This window comes from Lissotriton helveticus, chromosome 6 (assembly GCF_964261635.1).
Source record: "Lissotriton helveticus chromosome 6, aLisHel1.1, whole genome shotgun sequence".
NCBI lineage: Eukaryota > Metazoa > Chordata > Amphibia > Caudata > Salamandridae > Lissotriton > Lissotriton helveticus.
In genome coordinates, this window is record NC_136067.1 from 1,500,041,565 (window position 1) to 1,500,058,541 (window position 16,977).

General features: G+C 43.0%; 1 protein-coding gene across 3 annotated transcripts in view; it reads left to right on the plus strand.

Annotated features, from left to right (window-relative positions):
- PUS10 (pseudouridine synthase 10) overlaps positions 1-16,977 on the plus strand; it is a 268,922-nt gene that overhangs the window by 215,100 nt on the left and 36,845 nt on the right. The gene's annotated exons all lie outside the window — the stretch shown is intronic.

Sequence of the window (16,977 nt, forward strand, 5' to 3'; positions counted from 1 at the left end):
TTAAGGGTAGGGAGACAATCAGGCTGCATGATCCGCTCGAGGACCAGCACAGGCTTGAAGAAGCAGCAACCGGAAGATTTAGAGGGACATGAGAGTGTGCTCCCTCTGCCACAATTCCTGCCACCTTTTCCAAGGACCCCTCGTGAGGCAGAACAAGAGGGAGATCTCAAAACTCCCTTCACCATTCCGATTTATGACGTAGAAGGTAGGAATAATGGCAATACTATTGATGTCTAGGGCTGAATCATTATTTTCCTAGATAAATATCTTGCAATAAGGGAAGCCAACATCAACGACAGCAGTGACAACCAGGAGGAGTTCAACTTAGAGGTAGTCAGCACTTAGCAGGTCCTTCTATCTGCCTGCAGAATGGGTCTGCACCTGCAGTGCTAACTCAATCTATCTTGCCTCAACTTTTGCTTCCTTTCCTGTCAACCTTTTCGCCTGTCTGCATGTGCTGAGGTCCCTTTATCTCCTAACAGATGCTCTAGCTTGTCTAGAGTGTGATGCGGTACTCAAAGGAGTCGTTGTGGGAGTTCTCACCACTGGAGACACCACCAATTTAAGAGCCTGAAGAAGACACTCTTTTTATTGGCATTCAGGATTGTTCCGTTCAAGATCTACTCATTGATAAAGAGCAAAACATATTCTAGTTCTGGTCGCTCTAGATCTCGTTATAAATATTCTTCTCATTCTTCATACTTTTTAACTTTGATTCACCCCCAGTAAGGGTTTTCCTTATAGATGACAACACAGCTTTCAACACAATTTTTGTGAGGGATGCTAAAACACTAAGCATACTTAAAACGTACCAGTCAAAGAGTTCAGGGACCTTTGACCTTTCACCTCTGTTCCTCTTCATGACCTTTACTCCCTTTGGTTCTGGTTCCAGGTCTGCTAGGAACTTTCTATGGTGCTGTTCCTAATCTCTGCTCCAGCACTGTTACAGAAACAATCTAGACCTCCTCAACAGGATCCCTCATTCCTATGGGCAGATTCTGTGATTGTGTCTCCTGTGAGGTCATATCAACCCCCCACGACCCCCTTCTCCATCCTGAATAGTACCTCATGAGAAGGAGAGTAAACAAATAGACGCATTGGGGATAAAGACCTGTGGAACGTCTGCAACTGGCATGAGCATGGAGAGTGATATTGCCAACTCTGGCATTATTACAGATGGGGACAGGGCTATCTTTAGAATTCCACGGATGACCTTGTTAGCAAAAAGCCTCTGATTATTCTTCCTAGCACTGCTCTTTGGTAGATAGTAGTAGTTAGCGGTGGAACTCCAGTTTCTGTTGTTGAATGTAAGGAAGTTTCTAGGGAGGGCCTGCCAGTTTGTCTGTCCCTGATTACTGCTTCAAGAAAGGTGCCTAAAGCTTGATGCAGAGATCTCTCACTCCATTGTCCCAGTGTTTTGGATATTCCTGCTTGGACCCAGCCTGATTGCTACCTGCTGTGAGAGACGTCACCTTGCACAAAGGCTGTGCCTGAGAAAATGACATTTGAAAGAGAACCAGTCCAAACCTGTTCTCAAGGAGATCCACTTCATCTGTATGAAAAATTTGAACAAAAGTGAGATCCAAACAACCACACGTTTTCCCAATTCTAAGCATGACCAGGACTGCTGTTTGCACGACAGCCAGTCTTCCTGTCAGCTGAGAGCGGGAAAGAGGGTGCCTGGAATACAAGCCCATACTGTTCCTAGTGTGAGGGACACCAAAGGAAAGCCGACTGTATCTTGGAGGTAGTGGGGGACTAGAGTTAAGAATTCAAAAGTCAATCACAGACAAAATAATATATTGTCCAACCCAGTCATTATGATTATGCTGTGAAATGCTCCCCGGTCTTTCTGAATAGTTCTTCTGAGAAATGCACCTAGGCGTTGCAAGTAAGAGCACCAAAGTATCATCTGGCAGCCTGCCCTGTTCCAAGAACCGGTTCTGCCACTGCATACCCCAGCGAAGAGGAGGCACATCTCAGCTGAAGTGGAGCTCGATTGTCCCAGAAGGCCACAACTAATGAAGACACCACTGACGAAGCCTGAGTATCGGCCTGCATTCAGTTTGGTGGCCCGCAACTACTAAAGACATTGCATCGCTGTGCTCTATACCACACTGATTCTCTCCAGCAATTCCTGTTCCACAGGGAGACTGCTGCTGAGGCCCTAGCAGTGAGTGGTTGCCACTGTGAAGAGTGGCTAGGTGCCTGCACCTGTCTCCCTAGTAGATCTTCAACAACCTTCAAGCTGGTAAAGCGAGACTTATCCTACATGGACTTAAGACTTTTGGCTGATTGAACTTTTAGGTTGAGAACAATGAACTGAGTTGCACATCTAACTAGTAAGGTAAATAGAAGTGATGTGTATCTCTGCCTAATTAATGCCTATGATCACATCATCCTGGGGACAGTATACATTAAACAACTCCTAGAACAAGGAGAGGGTACAGAGAATGAACGTAGCTCCTTATTGAAGGTGGTAACTGAGATTACAACTCTATAATTGTGATTACTCTTTAATTGTGTAGGATTTCACTTTGTTGTGCGATTTAAAGTATTTCCTTGATAGAATCATAAGCACTGGGTTGGACAATGCATTTAGCTTCCACATCCAACCACACTGTCATGTTCTTAAGTATGGGAGCCCAAGTGGAGGCCTCACCCAGCACATTTCAAGAGCTTAAATTATTTTCTACACTTTGTTAAAGCTCCGCACCTGATGATACAGAAATAGTTAAATATAGCCTCATGGGGGCTTTGTGTGCAAGAAAAAGTCAGCTGAGAACACCCTTGTCCGGCAGGGATTTTTATTCAATAGTCAAAACTCCACCACCACAAATAAGGACCAACATTCCTAAAGACAAGTACCAAGAGTACGACAAGAAAGAAGACCTACCAAAAATATGGAGACATTTCTCCAGGTGGACAAACCCAACACAGTGAACGCATTTCCTTTATAAAATGTTTACACAGGTCTGTTTTTTTCTGATCACATAGGTAATGCTTCCTTTTTTTACTTGTTGGGGCTGGAAAATGTTTATTTTATGTCCACATCTCCTTTGTTTCTTTCTTAGGGTTTCTGTGTCGTTCCACTTTTCCTCTTCCGTGTTCAGCGTAGTCTTCCCCTTCTACTTCATTTACCTTCTTTTTATGTTTTTTTTTTAATTTTCCAGTTCAAGCATGTCTTTCCTTTTCTTTTTTGCTAACCCATTGCCCCAAATTCTCTCTCTACCCTGTAAAGCCCTGTCACCATCAACCTTCTCTTTTCATCTCATACCACATTGTCTGTATATTTACTGCTACTTTATCTTCTTGCTTATTTTTCCGATGTGCTGAAATGCCCCGTCCATTGGCCAGAACATCCCTCAATACCCCTTACTTGTTTTCCTCATGTTTTCCTGTTGTGTACCTGTTGTACTGGACCACAATTTAAATGGTCGTACAAATGTAAGCATGCATGGGATGTTGGCAATTATATCTACTCCACACAATAACGTATCTCTGAAGAGCTGTACCAGCCCAGCCTCTAACATGTTCATAATCCCTTAAATATTTGATTGATCGAAGCCTGAGTGTGGACAGACACTCCTGTGCACCCATAAGAAGACATGGGTCAAAGTCCAGGAATGAGCTCATGGTTGCTCCTTAAAGGAGTTTGTGAGACCTAGTTAGTATTTCCCGTAAATACACCCGCAACTTCCCAACATATGAGTGGTGTTACGTTCCTGTTGTTTCCCAATTAATACTCCACAAGAGAGTAGATCTGCAAGTTTATTCCTCTCTCAAGCCTCACCGGAAGTGTGGCACACTACGGCTGTTGCTGTCGTCAACCGTCTTTTGTCGTGACATTTTAAGCACAGAATGTTAGATCAGAATACACATAATAGAACACACAGATGTATACGATTCCAACACTCATGAATATAGCACGTCTTCCCCCTTTAATAATAAAATGAGTGTGCAACGGTAAACAAAAGAATAACATTTAAATTGAAAAATGTAAGCTAACTATCAAACGAGATAATAAATTCAATACAATTAACATACAGAATCACATTTAAAAACATATAATTTACACATTTCAAAGTATAACTAAACTATAATAGAGCTAAATGATACACTAAAATATGCTGGAAGGAAAAAATATAGATACTGTGAAAGGCATAATAAAACCTGACTACTCACAGACAAAATCTTCAAAGCGTTTAGGTTTGATCATTCTCCTTCCTGTTCTTTGCTTCTATATGTCTAAAGAATTACATTTTCTAGCAATTGATGCCTTTAGTTATTGCTAACAACTCACTGATGCGAGGTGGGAGAAATTGGTCTACAACTCAAATTTCAGTCTGCGAAATCCTAATAACTCGATGGGTCCACACTTAAAACTTTGAGGCCTAATATCTGGTTGTTGTAACTCATCCCCCAAAGTGGTGATAACAGATGCAAACCATACTTTTTTGTTAATAATAGTATGTGGTGAACCAAAGTCTGCAACTAACTTTATATTAACACCCCCTGCTACAATGTCGCAAATAGGGTTTTCCTGGGGTGACCACTCACTTGCACCATATTGTTTGGAAATACTTAAAACTTTATGCATCTTCCTTCTCCGATCCCGAGTGGTTATCATCTTGATAGAATTCATCTACCAAGCTTTTGACTGACTTAAAGTTGTGATAGACTCTAGCAATATGACCTCACACCACATTTTGAACACTTTTGTAGCAGGGTTGGGCACTTCTCATCATAAGCTACATGATTTGATTTACCACTGTGATAACATCTCCCTTTCAGGTCGTACACCTTCCCTCTATTACTTTATTTTGTTGATTCTTTTTGTTATCTTCATGACTAGCCAACATTGTTTCTTGTTTCTTTGAAACTATTTGTACTACACTTCCTGCATCTTCCACGTGAGTGTTAGTCAACACTGCTTTCACACACCTGGAAGTAAGCTCAGCTTAATGGGCTATGGACATTACTTTCTTTTAACGTTGAGTCCCCATGGATCCATTGCCTGCCTTGTTTACTAGTATTGTTGCACTGAATAATAATCTGATTTCTAATCTGTTCATCATGCAAGTTACCAAATCTGCATGTACTAGCACATTTCCTTAAAGCAGCCACATAATTTATTTGTCCTTACTGTAAGGAAATGCTACCTTTTGTATGGTCACCCCCAGGTTTTTGGACTGATGCTGCTGATTTTTGGACTCTGAGAGTGCACTGAGGCCTGATTACCAGACTCTTTGCCAATGCCCTGACCCTAATGCGGGTATGACTAATAGGCTCATACCAGATTGGCATAGGCCAATTCCCATATAAGTCCCTAGTATATGGTATCTCGGGCATTTACGTTCGAGGGCCACTCCGGGATTGCAGCACTGGTCATGTCACCCTGGACGTAACCCAGGTAAAACATATCTCCCAGTCTGCCATTGCAGACTGGAAGAGCAGTTTTAAAATTCTAGCCCAACTTTGTCATTTTGCAATATGTGTAAGTCACCACTAAGGCAAGCCTACCAAGCCCAAGACAGGGTGCAGAATATTTCACAGGTAGAGCATGTAGTTTCAATGTTCTGGCAGTAAAACGTGAAACTGTCATTTTTACTGTGGAAAGACTTGGTTGCCCCATTTTTGAGAGTACAGTGTTACACTCTGACACCTCAGCTGTGCTAACTCTGGAACAATGAAACCAAAGTTGATACTCCAAGATATCAAACAATTCATTATATTAAGCTGAATTTAATATAACATGTACCGTGTGCAACTCTTGCCACATTGTGGCCTTTAACTCTCCTGTGCTCCTGCACAGAGTTTGTCCCTGAGACAGCTTTCCACCTTCCTGGGGAGACGTGACAACGACTCCCAGGAAAAGACACAATAGAAGCCTGTGCGAGAGGGAAGCCATGCGGGTGATGGCAAGCTTCATAGATGAAGCCGCCTTTAAAGCGCAAATGGGGAGTACTTGGTAGAGGGGCTACCATATTGGTGATGTAGACAGGCCTGCACTCGAGAAGGAGAGGGGAAACCAGTTGTCAAACCGGTTTTCCAGGGGCTTGTAGCACCCTTGGTAGCCACACCTCTTGGTTGGGCTAAGGAGCTCTCGATGCCGAGAGAGGGGCTCTGCCATATTGAAATGGGTAGAATGGTGCCTCCTGGGATAGCCAGATGCCACACTTCCCAGGAAGTGGTAATCAGGAGGGAGGAAACCTAGTAGCCCATCGGCTACTGATCGTGTCTACCATGAGGGCATTTTCTGGGCATAAATAGGGCACCTCTAGTATCCAGAACTCAGATCTCATCTGGACTGGAAGAAGGACCGCCCTGCTACACTGTGGAACCGGCAAAAAGAGGCTGCACCGGCATGGACAGCATCTGCTGAACCTGGTGGCTAGCAAAGGAGAGGGACTGTGCCTGCTGTGCCATGCTTATGAAGAAGTCCAGTTGGCTGACCTCTTGTTCACAACACAAGACCACAACAGCTGAAGAAGCTGTTGTGGTCCTGTGTGGGGCAATGTTCGTAGACCAAATCTTCAGCTGCTGCTTCTCCACGCCGTGCAGCACCAGAGATTAGGACCTGAGTTTGCTGAACCCAGGAGAGTCGTTGGAGTGCAGCTTGGTCACCCAGGAGGTGAGTTATCATCCAAAGAAGGGTTCCACTGTGACTGCAATACCAGGCGACTGGTAGCCCAGTGGCAATTGGACTTCTGCCAGGACTGAGAGGGCTTTGAGAGACATTGACTCCTGTGGGCAGGACCTTCTCACCAAGATCATGGACTGAGAAGTAGCTGCAGGAAGATCCTGTCAACCACAGTGCATCTACAGCGTGCTTGAGCATCTTCTGCATATTGTATCTCTTGCATCAGGACGACTCCCTAGGAACCTACAGCAAAGGGATAAAAGTGCCTGGAACTCCCGTTTCAAGGTAACTCCTGCTTCGAGGTAACTATTTCTTTGGACCTTGTTGTTCCCCCCCGACTGGGTCACTGCCGGAGTTGGTCACCTAAAGTAACTTTAAGTAACCGCATTGACACTTGCCCAATGTTTGTTCGCGGTTAAGTGAAAAAGTGCATATTTACCATACCTTGTAAATTCTATTTCTCTGGACCCTCCTTTGGATCTTTTTTGTTGTGGTATCTAAAAATACAGTCTATTTTTATAAATTGGTGTAGGATTTCTTGAATGTCTTGTGCATTTCTTCAATTGTTTTGGTGCTGTTTAAATACTTTGTACCCTTTTAACTTGTTCCTTTGTATAAGCCTTGCTGCTCAAAGCCTCAGCTACTTGGTGTTTGACAAACAAAACCTACTGGCCCTAAAGGGGTTAATAAATGTATTACATGGTGAGGTCGCACAACCACACCATATAATCACCCTATTTTCTCACACTTACTACCTTGTTTCTTGTGGAAACAATTGTAACAATCTTTATCAATACATACAGTTGCTGAAAAATAGGCATCAATGTCTTCTAAAGCTTGTAAGAAAATGTCCCCTTTATCACCCGACCTTGCTTTTTTTCAATGCGAATTTAAGCCTTTAATTCCCCTGGATCTATTCAGTGTATCAATATTTTCTTTTTCCCTTTCTGGTGAGAACCCTTCACTTTCAAATGTTAAGACATAATTAAGGAAATACGTTTTACTCTTTTCCCATTTCGTGAAAGGCTCCACCTCAGTAACCATAAAAGGTTGGGGAGCAGGCAGACTAAATGGTAACATTAGAATAATACTAATATTAGAGAAAGGTAATGATAAAATGTCAGATGATGGTGTAGGCAAGTTTTAGGAATTGAGCTGTGCTTCCTTTTACTATATTATATTAGGTTAGTGTTTCAACTTTCCCCATAGCACTATGAATTAGACTGCACTTCCTGTATCATAAGGTTTCCTTCCTTCATTTTTCAGAACGCACAGCAATGCATTTCCAATTATCTGAGAGCCACCATCAAAATATCACAAGTTTAACTGTACATGATTTTTGGCCAAGTGCTGACAGCATGATGTTGCTTGAAGGAAAATGCCCCATGCCATATTCACATGACCGTGATAGCAGGACTCAAAAGAGAGCAATCCCACTCAAAAATGGCCACCAACTATGGCGTCTTACGTATGCAACAGTTAATCCTCCAAATGCTCCACTACTTGAGCCGAATGTCTTACATAGACCAAAGCGAAATAGCCGCTGACGAACATGCAGTAGCCAATCCGATGAGTATTTCTGCTCTCCGTGTAGCGAGTCAGTCACCCTAGTGGGGATGCTTATATAATGTGTCACAAACCTTCCACGCTTGAAGATCTCACAGGACACTTGCTAACAAACCACAGCAGAGCAAGCAACAGTACAATGTTCAGAGTGATAAGATGACACAAAATAAATGCATTAGTTACTGTTATTTACACACAATTGGCAGCCATGAAAGACCAGTTTTAGGTAAGGGCGACCAGCGAATGACGCCGTGACCATTTAAAGGGTTAAACATCCATATGCTTTTCCTGCATGGGTCTGGTACTTGAGAAGTTTACTCGTTGCAAAATCTATTACGTTGACCTGCAGTTCCAGAGAGGGTGGGCTGAGTGAACACAGGAAGGGAGGTTCTGTTATCGGGTCTCCCTGAATGACCCCGACAGTGAGATGCTTGTGCTACTGCTTTTCGGGGAGAGTTCTGTGGCTCAGCAGGATGACCACGCCTCAATTAACTGTGAAGCATGGACTGGAAACTGTTCTGTCCGAGTCCTAATATTCTGCTCAATGCATTGTTTTTTTAATAGATATCTTAATTTAATTGAGAGAGATAAATACTTATGATGTTTTTGCTGTTGCCAGCAGGATGAGATAGAGATACACTAGACAGAGATGGAGTATCAGACATTACCTCTAACTCCCTCATCCCAGTCATTACATTTGAGATAATCCCACCATCGGAGAGAAAAAAGGCGCAGGAGAATGCTGTAATATAACCTCTCTGGTAATTAGGGCAGCATTCCCAGAAACCTCCTTTTTCTTTTTCCTGTCTCCAGGGATGAAGATGCAGACCTTGTAGAGGAGGCTGCCTGGAAGGGTTTTCTCGCTTTCTGGGGTTGCGGGGAACCTTGTCTTCTTATGGCAGTTTTTTAACTTAACGCACAGGACAGTGGTTTCAGTTCAAGTTGTTCGAAAGCAGCTTTTTCTCTGTCTGGTGATGCTGGGTGCAGCGGAGCTGAATCAGTGCAGGCGCAGCTGTTGAGGAACCTGCTGATACGCGACCTTTCGATTTGCAGAAGCGCGCACAGTTAATTTCCCCTGTGCCATATTATTAAGGGAAAAAATGCCCTAGGTATGAAGTGTCTTGGCTTTCAATAAGTTGTGTTGCTGAAGATCCAATGGATTATTTATTTGTTGTTCTGTACTACATTGTTTTGAAATGGGGATGTACTCTGTTGAAAGGAGACATGTTTATCCCTCTCCTGCCAGGTCTCCTGAATCTCCACCCTCCGGTTTCTCCTTTGCTTCTCCCACAGAGGGACAAAAGCGAGATCGAGGAAAAAATAATTAGGAGGATTGTTTTGGACACCTTAAAGGAGTTGCATAAGGTGGAATCCAAAACGGCTAATAAAGATCCCTCAGAGGGTTTGCCAGACTTGGATATTTCTTCAGATTCTGGGGAACCTTTTCCTGCACCTGATTTGAAGGAAACATATATTTAAAAAAGATTGTACCAGGCGTTTTTGCCCATGTAAAGGAAAAAATGGGCTTTGATCCAATGGAGAGCCCTCCCATATCACAAGATTCTGTTTTCTGACTGTGTCAGAAACCTGTTAATTCTGGCCTTCCTAGTCATCATTTTTTGCTAGAGGGGATTAAGCAAGAGTGGAAGGATCCAGAAAAATCACACTTCCTAGTTTCATAGCTAAATTATATCCCTTTCGAGAAGATGGAAGCTCTCTTACCAGATAATATTCATACCGACTCTGTGGTAGCTAGTCTGATGGGCAGGTCCTCGATGGCAGAAAATAATATCTTGAATGATACTGGAGATAAAAAGGTAAATTTCTCACTTAAAAAGGTGTTCTCTGGTGCTCACGTTTCTATGAGAACTGGCATTTATGGTGCTTATACAGCTCAATCCTAGATCTCCGATTTTAAAACTTTATTTAAAGTCATGCAAAAATTAAAGGAGTGCTTTGACTGATTAGACTCAATAGAGCGGCAAGAAGAGTTACTTTCAGATCTCTCCTTTGATATTGTAAGATCCACTACTCTTGCTGGAGGCACATCTATAGCTGCTAGGTGCAATCTTTTTTTTAAAAAAACTGTAGCATTGACTCAAGTTAGAGGTCGGTAGCTTAACGGTTGCCTTTCGATGGCTGTAGGTTGTTTGGTTCCAATTTCGAAGAGAAGCTCAACTGTCTTTTCAAAGAAAGAAAGCAGTCTTCATTCAGGAGGGATCCTTCCAAATCTTTGAAGCCTTCTAATTGGAAATCCTTGAGGCAGCCATCAAGGAAGTCATATTATGAGCAGTCTTCAAATGGTCAGGGCAAGCAGTCAATTTGTTCTTTTCGAAAACAGAAACAAGATGCAGGCTCCTAGGGCCAGGCTTCCTTACTGTGCCAAGGAAGATGAAATTGGCCAGAAACCAGGGGTTGTAGGACGGATAAAGGGAATTTTCTCCGCCTGGCAGAAGATAACATCTGACAGATGAGTTCTGAATGTGGTGAAGAAAGGTTAACAGATCGAGTTTCTATCTCCTCCAGAGGACCGTTCTTACACAGTTTATCAGAAATCCCCCTGAAGAAGAAGGCTCTACTTGAGGTGATTGCAGCACTGGTTTGCAAGAAAACAATTTGCCCTGCTCCACTCGGAGAGGTGTTTGGGCATTTACACCATTGTGGTTCTGGTCAAGAAAGCCCCAGGAGGGTTCCACTTGGTGGTAGATCTGAAACACCTGAATATCTTCATTCAAGAGATCAAATTCAATAGAATTCTTGAAAAAGATTATTCTTTTGATCCCCTCTGGTCATTTCATTATTAAGTTAGATCTGATGAATGCTTACCTGTGTATTCCAATAGCGAAGGATCACTGGAGATTTTTGTAGTAGGCAACAAACACTGGCAGTTTATGTTCCTTCCATTCGGCCTATAATCTGATTCAAGAGTTTTACCAAAAATGATGGCATCAGTGGTGCTCATGTACATCTTTAAGGCATTCTGATGTTTCCTTATCTAGATAATTGGATGCTGCATGCTCCCTCCAGACAAGCCACTCTTCCATTTCTAGAGCAGACAAAGGCAGTGTTCAGCAGTTTACGCCAGTTATTGAACCTTCCCAAATGCCAGCTTCCCCCTCCGAGGGATATAATTTTCATCAGAGCACAATTTTTGACAGATCTGGGAAGGGTATTCCTGCCTGAGAAGAGGAGAGTTCGGTTCAAGAACCTGATCAGACCTTTGTTCAACAAAGAAGAAGTTCCTGCCAGGCTCTGCACGGAAATTCAAGTTTTCACACTTCAGTGGGCTTGTCTGTATCTTATTTATTTATTTGAAGAGTTTTATATAGCGCTGGCTAGACCCGTAGGTATCAGAGCGCTTAAGGTCAGCAAAGTTACAGCAATAATAACAATTACACGTAACATCAAATATCTGAGACATATTAAAGGGAGATAAGGAGAGACCAGTAGAGAGGGAAGGGGGAGTGAGAAGGGAGAGGACGAGGGGGAAGACGGAATAAGAGACAGAGGTAAAATCAGCCATAGACCGCATGGGTAGGTGACGGCTGGGAGGTGGTCCAAGGCCAGTCTCCCCTATAGCTCTCAAGGAAGCTCCAACGGGTAACCATCAGACAGGTGGCTAGAAAGGAGACAAGGCAAAAGCAGAGCAGCAGAAATACGATGAGGGGGAGGGTGGGCGAGACAGGGAGAAGGGGAGAAACTGTGCCCAAGGTCCGGCTGGGCAGGTGACGGTCAGGGGTGAACCAAGTCCGATCCCCTCATTAGCTGAACAGAGCAGCTCCACCGGGTCTCGAACATAATGCTCGGACTCCGCTGTCAGGAAAGAGGGCATGTGTACTCTGGGATTGTCAGAGTAATGCGGGGGGAGCCATGGTCCGAAAGAATTCTAGAAGTCCCCTTGAGGTCAGGCACAGTCCTGAAAGGGTTGAGTAAGTAAAGGTTCAGTAAGGGGGAAGAAGTCACCATTGTCGGCCATGTAGGGGACAGGCATCCTGGGACCCTTTTTACAACCGAGAGTGTGCCGGGTACGACAAAGCTTTGTAGGGAGGGAAGGGTCAGACTCCCGTTAGTTCTTAAAAGGAATCTTAAACTTAAGTGGGCTCGGTAGCGGGCCGCAAGAGTGTATCAGATCCAGGGCATCAACCTCAGACCATATGAGGATGATGATGTCACCTCAGGTTTAGCAATGTACGTGATTAGATCTACCCAATAGATGATGAGAGTGCAGGCATCTGTATGTTTAGCGACTGGGTGACTGGGTGTATCTCTGGCCATTGCTATGGCACCTTCACAGATTTTTCTCTCAGAAGTTCCAGTCCTAGGATTCCTTGATTCCCATTTCACTAGAACTAAAAAAAGATGTAGAGTGGTGGATGAACTCACAGAATCTGGAATAGAGTATGGGGATGCATTCTCAGCCTTTTGTAATCCCCACAAATGGATGCCAGCCTGCTGGGTTGGAGTGAGACAGTCAGTCATCATTCTTGTCAGTTCAAGTGGTCCCTGTTGGACAGGAGAAGATCCTCAAATTGGAGGGAACATTCAGCAATCTGAAGATCCCTGCTGCATTTCAGGAGATTAATTTTTCATAGTCATGTATTGGTGCGAACAGACAACAGTTTCTGTGGCTTAGTCAGTAATCAGGGTAGTGCACACTCCAGATATCTAAACCAGGTGGCAACAGCATTCAGTTCTTGGGCAGAGATGAATCTTTGGAGCTTGTCGGCTGTCCTTATCAGGGGGATGGACAACACACAGGCAGATTTATTGAGGAGGTGTTTTCCAGCATCTAAGATTCTTGCCCTATCGCTGTCCACCTTTAGGAAGATCTGCAGGAGGTTTGGGACTCCATTCCTGGATAGGTTTACATCCAAGCACCTTCAGGAAGATCTGCAGGAGGTTTGGGACTCCATTCCGGGATAGGCTTACATCCAAGCACAATGCCCTGGTTCAAAGATACTGTTCCCAATTTCAGGAGGAGGACACTTGGGGAACAGATGCTCTTCTGCTAGAGTGGCCCAAGAAGCGATTCTTTGCCTTCCCACGCTGAATTCCATGTCCAGGGGTCCTCCATGGATTCTTCCTCTATTTCCTTCACCTCTCAAAACACCCTCTCTTCCTCTGCCTCTAAACCTAAATCTGTCAGAATGGAATTTGAAAGGTTGAGTCTGGTGAGGAGGGTTTTTTTCAGACACTTTGATTACTACTCTTCAAAGTTCGACGCTCTTCTTTATCAGGGTTTACTCCAAGCACTGGGCTTCTTTTGATAACTGGTGTTATAGCACAATCTTTCTGCACCCTCTTGCCCTATTTCCTTGGTGTTACATTTCTTGGTGGGGGGGTTTCAGCTTAATCTTGCCATTTCTTTTAAGGTGCAATGGTTTGCAATTAAGGCTTTTAAGGAATTTTCTGAACCCCAGAATTAGATCGAGACCCTGGTTTTCAGTGTTATTCAGAAGCTTTTCTATGTGTAGGCCTCTCCTTTCTACTTGTGCTCCACTGTGGGATCTTCCTTAAGGTCTTAAGGCTTTGCAGGTTCCTCCAATTAAGCCTTTAGAATCAGTAGATTCAAATTTCTTTTTTTTTAAGGTCTTTGTTTCTGGTTGCCATTTTGTCTACCTTTTGAAATTGTGAACTATCAGCCTTGTTGTTTCGAACCACTTTACTCACAGTTTTGGACAATAGAGTTATTTTGAGCCTTGAACCTTATTTCATTCCTGAAGTTAATTCTTCTTTCCACACTTCACAAGAGATAAATCTTCCTGCTTTCTTTCCTTCACCTACATCTGTAGACTAAATTTCTTAGCATATTCTGGGTGTTAAATGAGTGATATCTATTTATTGTAACAGATTGCATGAATTCAGATGCTCTGATCATCTCTTTGTGACTTTTGGTGAAGCTTGCAGGGGAAGGAAAGCCACCAAGATGACACTGAACAGGCAGATGAATTGGTGCAAGGCAGATCTACAAGAAGGGTGGCAGCAACTTTTTGGGAAGAACTTCAGGTGGTCTTGATCAACAAAATATGCATAACTACCACTTTGGCATCAGACAATACATTTGTGAGTCGTCATAGACTGAATAATGTGATTAATAATCAATTGAATTTTGCAATGGTGGTTTTGAAATCAGCTGTGATGTAGATCACTCTGTGATACTTATTTCTTCATGTTAAGTGTACATTAAATTCTGTGTATGCTTTCTAACTGTTGACCTTTCTTTGTATTCCATCCAAAGGCTATTTTCTTTGGTATTCCTCAAATTTAATGACTGGGACGAGGGACTTCGAAGTAATGCCCCGATTACTTACCAGTAATCTTCAGTACTCTTAGTCCTACTCTTTTTTTGTCGAAGTCATTACAATCCACCCATCCTCCCTTCTTAGGCTTGGGTTCAGGTTGTTTATTACAGGATAATTCTAAGAATGCTGCCCTAATTATAGCACCCAAAGGTGGGTGGGGTTACATTCCAAATTTCCCATGTGCCTTTTTCCTGCCTGAGAGGTGGGATCACCTCCATTGTAATGACTGGGATGACTATGATTAAGAGTAACAAAGATAACTGGTAAATAATCGGGCATTAGGTACCAGAACACAAGCAACCAAGGACTGGTTTTGTCCTAGTTATCAGTCACATACAGCTTGGTTCCAGTGACACAGTCTGGGCACTAGGGTGAAACCAGACCTGGCTTGACAGTTCGGGCTGGACTGTTCGCATGAGTAGAAGGGTCAAGACTGATTTGCATATGGCTGGGTTCAAATTGAGGTGGCATGGTGAGAAAAATAATGATGGTTTGGAGTGCTACCCCCACTATTGCCAGTGGTCAGACTTAACTCAGGCAGCCTCCCATCACCTTTTGTGTGTTTCATGTACCCCCCTAAGTGGCATGGGTTTGCCCAGACGTGGGTCCTGTGTTCACTGTGTCACTGGAACCAAGCTGTACCTGGCTGATGAGCCCATAGCTAGGAGAAAATCGATCCTGGGTTGCTTGTGTTTTGGTTCATGGAGAATCTGGCTTGGCAATTCGGACTGTACGGTTCCCATGAGTAGCAGGGTCACAACTGATTTACATTTGGCAGGGTCCAAATTGAGGTGTCAAGGTGAGCAAAAGAACGATGGGTTGGAGTGCTACCACAAGCTATTTCCAGTGGTCAGACTTACTCCAAGCAGCCTTGCATCACCTTTTGAGTGTTTCGTAGGAAAAACAAGGTCAAGTTCTTCAGAATTTCACTGTGAAGAACTAGCCTCCTTTTTCTTGGAAAAAGTACGGGCTATTTACCGGTCCTTCCCTGCCGTAACTTCATCTCGCGAGTACACCGCCCCTAGACCCAGGCCGAGCTCATGCCTTAACGTTCTCCCAGAGATTTCCGTCGAAGAACTGAGTAAACTATTTGTCAAAATCAAATCCGGCTCCCCTGCCGATACACTTAAGCCTGCTCAGAACAGAGAATCTTCCTCGCTCTGTCTGATACCTTTGTGTCAGTTAATCAATGCCTCCTTTGCATCTGCCATTGTACCAACTAAGTGGAAACAGGCTTGGGTTACCCCCATCCTCAAAGAACCCATACAAATATACATAAACGCCAAGATTTTAGAGTAGGCTTCTCTTATGCTGTCAATACACAGGCCTTCTTTATGGTTTGGGGCTGACGTCTAGGCCCACCAGTAACTTTTGTGAACTTATTGTCCTAACAGACAAACCTGAATTTTTTAATGGTTTATGTTTTTCCCCAATGTTGTACGTCCTACTTTGGTATTACTTAGCCTCTTAACTACCTAATAGGAACCTCAAAAAATAAACACATACACAAACATATATAGGTATCAGGGATAGATATCTTATTTATTGGTATAATGTTTAGGTTATTGTAATAATTATTACTTATTTCATAATTTACAACCCTTCTTGTAAATGAGTCTTCACTCCCTATCCCTAAAACACTTGGTGACTTATGATTCAGTATTTATTTAGTCCTTACTAAAAAGAAATATTTTAAATAAAAAGACATAAACAGTGACCATAGTGCTTCATCATCTTTTCTCTGCCATGACACAAGGACCTTCATCATAACAGCATTTTCCTTACCCTCAACTCAAGTTAAGAGACACAGGGAAGTGTGGGGTAGGATGGTGGTCCTAAAATGATGCTGCATTAGATAGTGAAGTACAACAAGCAGAGCTTCAGATGGAGAGATCAGGATACATTTAAACCAGGCTGTATTATGTGAAGATATGGCTAATGGTGTTTGAGTCTGAAAAGTTAAAGATCAAACATTTTATTACACTTTCTTGGAGAAGATGTAGGCATTTTTGAGTGACTATGACCACGTGTTCCCATACGGGTGAAATGGGGAAGGTGAATTTCTCTGCTGATAATTCATTTTCATTCAGTGACACCAAACCCCGATTACAGAAAATACAGAAAATAATCCTTTGAACTAACAGATTCAGCAGTTGACACTTGTGTACATGCACCACTGTTCAATCCTGCTATCACCACACTAAAGATCATAAATGTTTTCAATTATTCTAGTCCAGCAAATGCCTGCCTAAAATGATCTCTACAATTGTTGTAGCAAAACTAAACTACTGTAACATGTTGCTGGTAGGACAATTGAAGAAAGTGTTGATGTGACTGCAAAGAATGAAGAACGCAGAGCCATCAGTTAAAACAGAAAGGGTGCACATCAAACCAGTAGTTGTCACCTCAACCTTTGCCTGCCCCTTCCTCTCTATTGACAAACCACCTCCAGGCAATGGTAAATTT